Below are 9526 nucleotides of genomic sequence, written 5' to 3'. Positions count from 1 at the left end.
ACTGAGATTCATGTGCGGGAAAACATGGGGCACATCTGTACGCTCCATGCTTCAGTTGTACAGAGCTCTATAGCTCTGTACAACGCTATTTACGCTGTACAGCCTCCCAGTGTAGTGCAGTACGTGAAAGTCAAATATTCGCTCATTAGAGAGCTTACAGGGTCAAGCATTGCGCACTTGCTTAGGACTTCCTCGCTGTGCATCAACAGCTGCTACAATCGTTTTCGTCAAAGGTCATTCCATCCAAACATACGTTCCTGTAGATTGTCTCAGGACGCATATCCATCATCTTTACCGCGTCCCTGATCATTCCTTGGCGTTCTTGCCATCGCAGAGGCCTCGAGTGACGTTTTCTGAAGTTATAATCACGCATACAGATTGTCTTGCATTAGGATACATACCAGCAGCAAGGCCTGTATTACCCTTGTGGTGTCTCCAACAGTCTCAGGTGCACCAAAGTATTCCGGGTGTAAAGAAGGCCAATTAGCCAACAATAGCTCTGAAACAGAGGGCGCTGCTGTTAATCAATGAGACACACGGGGACCGAATACGCATCTATACTGACGGTTCGGCCTCACCTACCAGTTGCTCAGCCGCCGTTGTCATTCCGGCTACGAAGACCACAGTCAAATTCCAACTGTTCCCCATGACATCAACGGCGGCAGAGCTTGCTGCCCTGCGTGCTGCGGTCAAATATCTCCCGCAAGAGACACCTCAGAAAGCGCTCCTTTTTTGCGACTCTAAGGCAGCACTTGAGGGTCTGCATTTGGCCCTGTATCATAGCACTCATGAGCAGCTGACATATGAAATAAGAGAAGATCACCATCAAGCTATCGCTAAAGGGCATGAAATTATATTCCTGTGGCTACCTGGACATACCGGCATTGCTGGTAATGACCTCGCCGACGAAGCCGCCTGGTCTGCTCATCTGGAAGCCTTACCAGTTCCAGTCCCCTTATCCAGAACCAACGCTTAGTGAAAGCTTCACATTGTGGCTAAAGCTATGACACACAAATACTGGTCTTTTCCCAAACTCCCGAAGTGCAAGTTTCATAGCCTGGATCCATCGTTAAGGCTGCAAGTGCCATCAAAACTTTCGCGCTCTAAGGCGGCAGTATTGTGCGGCCTCTGGCTCGGGATGACATTTACGAAGGCCTACTCGTTCCGCATTGGAATTGGAGATACGCCCATGTACGACTCTTGTGGCACCACAGAAACGATTGAACACATCGTATGTATATGTGCCCAATACCACGTCGAGCATGAAGCTCTCCAGACAGCATTGAACCAGCTGGACTGTAGACAATTTTCGGTAATGAAGATCCTTGGACTATGACCGTACGCGTCGATGGCGCAGAAAGCCGAGGTATCGCGGTTGAAATACCTTAAGTCGACAGGTCTTGGCAACCGTGTGTATACTCGTTGCGAGCCTTCAAGTGTGCGCGTCAAAAAAGAAAAAAAAGGAAACAACAGAAGATTCTCCATGGCACGTACGTACCGCGCAACACGGTAGCCAGAGGAAGCAATTTGCTCAAAATGCGGTGTGCAGATCTGGAGCGACAGAGAGTCGAGCTTCTAACAGGCAAGATGAGTAAGCAGTGACAGCGCTGGATGCGCTTACCCGCGGCCGAGTAGAGGGTGGGCAACCAGTCGGTGACGTGCGCTAGCTGCGTGGCCACTCGCGGCCGGGTCACCTTGGTGCTCCACAGCAGTGCCGCGGTGCGCGTTCCGCCTTCCCACAGCGAGCCCTTGGACCCACGCAGGGGCCAGTTGGAGCCCGCCGCCGGCTCGAATGCGTCGCCGCCGCCGGACGAGAGGAACGCCACCACGGTGTCCTCGAGCACCCGCCGCTCGCGAAGGGCCTCGAACACTCGGCCCACGGACTCGTCCAGCGCCGACACCATCGCTGCGTGCCCGCTGGCAATGTCAGGCTACTGATGGCACGCGTCTGCCTGTCACCAATGCTACGACCAGTTTCGCTGTTCATTCCACATGCGTGAAAAGCTATACCAGCTTTAGCGTAAGCTCTTGGGCCAGTTGGTGCATGGTGAACTTCAGAACGGGGGTACCAGCGAAACGCAAAGGGCGCGCACACAAAGAAAAGGCCGTCCGTGTCTAACGCCTTTTCCTTGTGTGCGCCTCCTTTGCGTTTCGCTGCTACCCCCTTTTTCAAGTATACCAGCTCACGGATTTGTCGATGCAGTTCATCAATCTGATGACTTTGTGGATTGATATGTAAACCAAGCTAAACCTTATGACATTAGACCTAATTGGTATACAAATAATTGTATTAGTTTATCATTCCAGTTGAATGTATTCTGAACAGTAGCAATAAAAGAAGTTATTGATGTTCTAATGTAATTACGTATGGTCATTGACGAACGTCATCCTATATTCAGTGCACTGCTGAACGAAGACCTCCCTTAGCGGTATTTATTTATTTTATTTATTTGAGAATACTGCAGGCCAACAGTTATGGCCCATGCAGGAGGGGCTATACAAGGCATGGAAATACACTGCGACATAAAAAGAAAAAGAAAAAAAGAAGGGCAGTTTAACAGATTGCCGCTAACAAACAAGCAGAAAGATATGTATACACATGTACATATTTATACATATATACACGTATACGCACATATACAGCACTCATTCACTCAAACAAATACTCTTCTAGACCTTTAACAAAATTAGAGGACTGGAAAATGGCCCCCGGAAGACAGTTCCAGTCGGAAACGGCCCTCGGGAAAAAAATGTGTTTGAATGTTTCAGTTCTTGCAAAAATTGGTTCCAGTAAATGACTTCCTGTGTGGTGTGTTCGTCTAGACGATAGCTGTTTAAGTACTGCGGGATGCGAAATGTTTAGTTTATGCGCTAAAAGGTTATGCATCAGCAACAAACGGGACATTTTCCTACGTACTTGAAGTAGTTGGATGTTATTTGTTTTCATTAGTGTCGTAGGTGAATCAAGCTACTGTATTTGTTATAAATAAACCTAATCGCTTCCCTTTGCACCATCTTAAGCTGGTAAATGTCCTTCTCTATGAACGGGTCCCATAAGACCGACGGTTACTCTAATTTTGATCTAATAAATGTTATGTATGCAAGACGTTTAAGCTTACTTGGAGCGCCTCTAAGCTTCCGCCTCAGAAATCACAACTTGCAAAATGATGAGGAACAAATGTCTGCAATATGCGCAGACCAGGTTAAATCGTTTGTTATTGTAACCCCTAAGTATTTATGATGTGTGACCTCCATAATAGAATGATTTAGAAGGCTGTAAGAGAAAGGAGAAACCTACTTTTTGCGCGAAATTCGCAAGAGGACAGTTTCATCTAGGTTAAGTTGCATATGCCATTTAAGGCACCATTGATGAACAGCTAGTAGTCAGTTTTGTAAGAGGTAATGATCATTACGCTCGTTTATGCTCTTGAAAAGAATGCGGTCATCTGCAAAAAGCCTGACAGAGACATTTTGGGAAACAGCAGCCGGCAAATCATTAATATAAATTAAAAATAGCAGCGGGCCTAAAACGCTTCCTTGGGGTACACCTGACGTAACTGGAAGCACATCAGATTTACAACCAATAACCTCTACGTACTGTGTCCTGTGTTTTAAATAAGCATTAATCCAAGTAACAAGGTAAGTAGGGACGCCAATACTTTCCAGTTTATAAATAAGTTTACTGTGGGGAACTGTGTCAAATGCCTTGCGGAAATCTAGAATAAGTACATCCATCTGCCCTGATTTATCAAACACAACAGAAAAATCATGAATTGTTGTAACTAACTGTGTCACAGTGGACATTTCTTTCCGAAAGCCATGTTGTGCAGGTGATAAAATGTTATTTTCAGCAAGATAGGAGTTAAGATAACCAGAAACTATGTGTTCAAGCAGCTGGCAACAAGATGAAGTGATTGAGATTGGTCGATAATTAGAAATGGTTAGCTTGTCCCCTTTTTTTAGAATTGGCACAACGCGGGCCATCCTCCAGTCCTCCGGCACATCTCCCGAAAGTAACGAGACTTGAAAGATCCTCGTTAAGAAAATAGATACCTGTGCTGCAAAACGCTTCAGAAAGGCATTTGGAAGGCAATCGGGACCCGCGGATTTTTTATCTGTGAGTTTACGCAGCATTGACACAACACCCTTCACAGAGATAGCTGGTACGTCACCACGATCTTCCCTTCGCAGAGATGGCTGGTACGTCACCAGGATCTTCAACTGGAATTTACCTATGTCTTGCGCTGCCTGATTCAAAGTTTCATTTCCCATTGACCGCTAATTAAGACGAGGACAGGGGAAGAGAACACAAAACGACTCCTGTCCTCGTCTTGTTCGCCTGTCTTGGTCTTTATTTGCGGTCAATATGATATGCAGTAAACACCACCTGGGCCAAATTCAAATTCTAATTCCAAGATATACCTGCTAATTTCCTAATTTTATCACGCACTCAATTCTCCGCCGTTTTCGACGGCGCTTACCATTTCCCTTGGCACCCGTTGTGTAACTCTTATACACTACCGATAATCAGCCTTACGCATTACATAGCCTTCCTAGCTCAATTGTTTCCTCTTAATGTGAACTAGAATATTCGTTACCCCTGTTTGCTGTCTAATATATTTTATGTATTATTATTTATGTATTACATACTGCAGACCCTTGCGTCCAAGCAGGTGGGTAGTTTTAAAAAAAACAGTCATAATACAAAGAACGACAATACAAACTGTTTGGAGAAATAACATAGATAATGAAACACAAAATATCGACAATAGAATCTGTTTCAAGATTAGTGTAGTACGATATAATACAACTGAGTACAAAACAACAAGGGAATCTGTTTCTAGATTAGTGCAATATAGTGCTACAATAACAGATGTGAAATGGTGCAACAGTGATACTTCGATGTGGTCGGAGAGACTAAGAAGATGTCTGGATTATTTCGTTCCAATCTAAGACCGTGCGTGGAAAAAAGGAATACTTATAAGTGTCAGTTCTAGCAAAATAAGGTGTTAAAGGGTTAGGCAGATGGTGTCTTGTGGGTCCGGTTAGTAAGAATGATAGATACGGTAATGGATCTATCGCAAGTTTGTGGTTAAGAAGCAGTGAAAGGAAGTCGATTCGGAACTGTTTTCGACGAGTTTTAAAGGGGGAATGTCATTGGCTATCATTAATTTGGATGGAGGGTCAGTTCGTGAGAATTTGTTATAAATAAACCGCACTGCTTTCCTCTGTATTCTTTCAACACACTTAATGTTTATTTCAGTACACGGGCCCCATACTGCGAAGGCGTAGCCTAATTTGGGTCTGATTAAGGAATAATAGCATAGTAGTTTAACATTGTTTGGGGTAGTTTGAAGTTTACGTTTCAGGAAGCAAAGCTTTCGAAAGGTAGATGAACAAATATTGCTAACATGTATATTACAGGGTCAATTAGTTGTTAATGTAAAACATAAGTATTTGTAATTGTCGAATTTTTGCAATGACGATGGGCCAAGTCTGTAAGTAAGAGACAGAGGTGTTTTTTTTACGTCGTATAGAGAGGTAAACAGTTTTGTCGGTGTTAACAACCATCTCCCAACCTTTGAACCGCCTCAATATGTTATTCAGGCTGTCAATTAGCTCAATTTGACCACGAAGAAGAGCTAACCAGCTGGGACCAATGCAAACAGAAATTGACAGAATTGTTTGGCAAACCAGCCGGCCATAAAATTGCCGCAAAGCAGGAACTGGCCTCCCTTGATCAATCCCCCACGTGGTCCTATGTCTCGTACATCCACGGGCACTTTGTGGTAGAGCCGATCACGACATGCCAGAAGCTGAGAAGGTCGGGCACCTGCTTAAGGGCATTGCTGAAGACGCGTTTAATCTGCTCATGTGCAAGAGTTGCTCTACAGTCGACGCAATCGAGTGCGGACAATTCGAGCAGGCCAAAAGCCGACGCGTCTTACAACCATTCGCCAGACTTCCCAATAGGGCCGCAACGTCGACGTGTGAAGATCAACCCGCACAGCAGCATGCGCCGCCATCAGAGGACGTGGTGCGAATCGTTAGACGGGAACTGGATGCGATGGCGCCCGCAGCTTTCTGTTCGCGTAGCCCTGATGCTACCACGTTTTCAGTTCCCCTGGTACAAGCCATCGTTCGCCAGGAACTTGAAAACATTGGTTTACAGTCTGTGTGTGCTGTCGCCAATCCCAGAGCTAACGAACGCCCTCTTATTTTCGCTCCACGCCGATGCTTCTCTCCACGTTATCACAACCCCAGTGAGTGCAGAACTGCGGACGACCAGCCGATATGTTTCACCTGTCGCCGTATTGGTCATGTCGCCAGATACTGTCGGAACTCGTGGCCCTGAATACACCGCACCTCCACCAATATGTTACGGGAATGTTACGAGTATAGGAAAACTATATTTACAAAATATATACAGGATGAGTCAGAGCAGATAAGATGGCTGACCACCAACAACACGCAGCAGCCAGCGTCTCCGATCTTCTTCTTCTTTCTTCTTCCTTCATCCTTCCGTAACAATATCATATCATTAATCATATAGAAGCCAGTGAACAAACACACCAAGGATAACATATGAGGAACTACTTGTACTTTCTAATTGAAATAAAGAAATGGTAAATTAATGGAAATGAAAGTGAATGAAAAAGCAACTAGCCGCAGGTGGGGAGCGATCCCACGTCTTCCCATTAAGAGGAAGCTTTAGCTCGAGTGCTCCTATCTAAATACATGTAAAAAGATCATATTCACACTATCAATCAGGTGATAGAGAAATGTGCGGAATATAACCAACCATTATATATAGCTTTCATTGATTACGAGAAAGCGTTTGATTCAGTCGAAACCTCAGCAGTCATGGAGGCATTGCGGAATCTGGGTGTAGACGAGCCGTATGTAAAAATACTGAAAGATATCTATGGCGGCTCGACAGCCACTGTATTCCTCCATAAAGAAAGCAACAAAATCCCAATAAAGAAAGGCGTCAGGCAGGGAGATACGATTTCTCCAATGCTATTCACAGCGTGTTTACAGGAGGTATTCAGAGACCTGGATTGGGAAGAATTCGGGATAAGAGTAAATGGAGAATACCTTAGTAACTTGCGCTTCGCTGATGATATTGCCTTGCTTAGTAACTCAGGGGACCAACTGCAATGCATGCTCACTGATCTGGAGAGGCAGAGCAGAAGGGTGGGACTAAAAATGAATCTGCAGAAAACTAAAGTAATGTTTAACAGTCTCGGAAGGGAACAGCAGTTTACGATAGGTAGCGAAGCACTGGAAGTGGTAAGAGAATACATCTACTTAGGACAGGTAGTGACTGCTGATCCAGATCATGAGAGTGAAATAATCAGAAGAATAAGAATGGGCTGGGGTGCGTTTGGCAGGCATTCCCAGATCATGAACAGCAGGTTGCCATTATCCCTCAAGAGAAAAGTGTATAACAGCTGTGTCTTACCAGTACTCACGTACGGGGCAGAAACCTGGAGGCTTACGAAAAGGGTTCTACTTAAATTGAGGACAACGCAACGAGCTATGGAAAGAAGAATGATAGGTGTAACGTTAAGGGATAAGAAAAGAGCAGATTGGGTGAGGGAACAAACGCGCGTTAATGACATCTTAGTTGAAATCAAGAAAAAGAAATGGGCATGGGCAGGACATGTAAGGAGGAGGGAAGATAACCGATGGTCATTAAAGGGCCCCTGAAACGGTTCGGACAAATTTTGTAGACGCGTAGGGTACAGCTTAAGTAGGCCATTCGCACCACAATTTAAGTGAAGCGTTACGTATTAATGGAGCTACAAGCGATTAGATGTTACCCTCCTCCCTAGCCATGCTTTTCCTCCTTAACTCGTTCGCCGAGCGAGCGGGACTAAGCTCCGCCTTCACTGGTTCGGCGTCACGATGCGACGTCACATCGTCCACTTCCGGTTGTTTTGGAGCCCGCCCCCGCCCGCGCGAGACCTCTCCGCTAGCCGCTTGCCCGTCGACCCGAAGCGGAGCTATCGAAGCAGCGTGCGTTGCGAGCAATCTGTCGTAGCGCCGAACGTGTCTGGTATTCCGGTAACCACAGGCAAGCTGATCATTTCGGCAAATGACTGGAGGCATAAACTCAAGCTGATGAAGGAACTTTAGCGTAGACGTACGTGAGCGGCCTGCGCGGTCTGCACGGTCCAGACACTTGTTGGCGCAGCGCTTAACCAGCCAACCAAAGCGCTAATATTGCTCTAACCAAGTGTAAAACATTTTAAACATTTATAAAAACAACGTGTTGATGATTACACTCCTGCGAAAAATACACACCAGCAGCAAAGAAGAATACACTTCGTTGCTGCTACTGTGTATGATTGAGCTCTGTGCCACCAGGTGGCTGCACCGCGCAGACCATTCACATTTGCCCTTCTGCTCATCTCATGGCTCATCCCGTTACGGCACAGTCAAGCGGCCAGACCCTGTCCGCTTGCGTTTGCCCTAATACCGGACTCGCGAAACGTTATTGCGTTAGTAATCTTCCGGTGTAAAGTGACGGCCACAAACGCGCAAATCCTGGCGCCGAGCGGATAGCGGCAGTCCGATGGGCAGCAGCCAGTTCGCTCGTACGCTGCCTTGCAGAGGGACACGATGTCACAGCTTGACATATTGCCAGTCGCTACTTTTGCAGTCCACAAGGCAACAAAGTCGAATCATAGTGCCCGCGAAAAGACTGAGACCGACTCTGACCGCGGAGCTCTCGTCAAAATGGGGTACGTTGTATACAAGCAGACGACCATTGCTGTTTGCCGGAAGTGCTTGTGTGTACTGAAGAATTGTTCTTGTGCATTCTCTTTATGTTACTTTCTTTTTATAAAAACAAATTAACTAACATTCCAATTATTACGAAGATCATTTGTTTACTATAAAGTTGGAAAAATTATCGATCACGCGCCCTGATCAGCCAATCGGATAGCTCGCCCCACTGACGTCATATGGGTGATTTCGGTCATATGGGTAGGGGCGGCTTAAAATTCCACCGAGCAGTGCGCTGCGATCGGCAGCGATGTGCATTTTTAAAACCTTATAATAAATTACACGCTTTACGCGGAGCACTTAGATGTGTCAATTAATGATCAGAAGGACCTACTCTAACGACTCAGTACGTTTGTAGAAAATCGTCAAAAGCGTTTCAGGGTCCCTTTAAGGGTTACGGACTGGATTCCGAGGGAAGGGAAGCGTAGCAGGGGGCGACAGAAAGTTAGGTGGGCAGATGAGATTAGGAAGTTTGGAGGGTCAACATGGCCACAATTAGTACATGACCGGGGTAGTTGGAGAAGTATGGGAGAGGCCTTTGCCCTGCAGTGGGCGTAATCAGGCTGATGATGATGATGATGAAAAAGAGAATTCGTTTTTCTCGGCAGCCACTGCACCAAATTTGACGAGGTTTGTTGCATTTAAAAGAAAAGCTTAAAATCTAGTGACTGTTGGTTTCGAATTCTTGAGTTAGGTCGTGAATTGTTTATTAAAAATTGCCAAAAATCGAAAA

General features: G+C 45.7%; 1 pseudogene; it reads right to left on the bottom strand.

The window, feature by feature from the left end:
• Nucleotides 1–306: 306 nt before the first annotated feature.
• LOC140213702 (arylsulfatase B pseudogene) lies at nt 307–1904 on the bottom strand (annotated as a pseudogene).
• Between the last annotated feature and the right edge of the window lie 7622 nt (nt 1905–9526).

The sequence above is a fragment of the Dermacentor andersoni genome, chromosome 10 (genome assembly GCF_023375885.2).
Source record: "Dermacentor andersoni chromosome 10, qqDerAnde1_hic_scaffold, whole genome shotgun sequence".
Taxonomy (NCBI): domain Eukaryota; kingdom Metazoa; phylum Arthropoda; class Arachnida; order Ixodida; family Ixodidae; genus Dermacentor; species Dermacentor andersoni.
The sequence above is the reverse complement of the archived record's forward strand: the minus strand, read 5'-3'. Positions and strand labels throughout refer to the sequence as shown.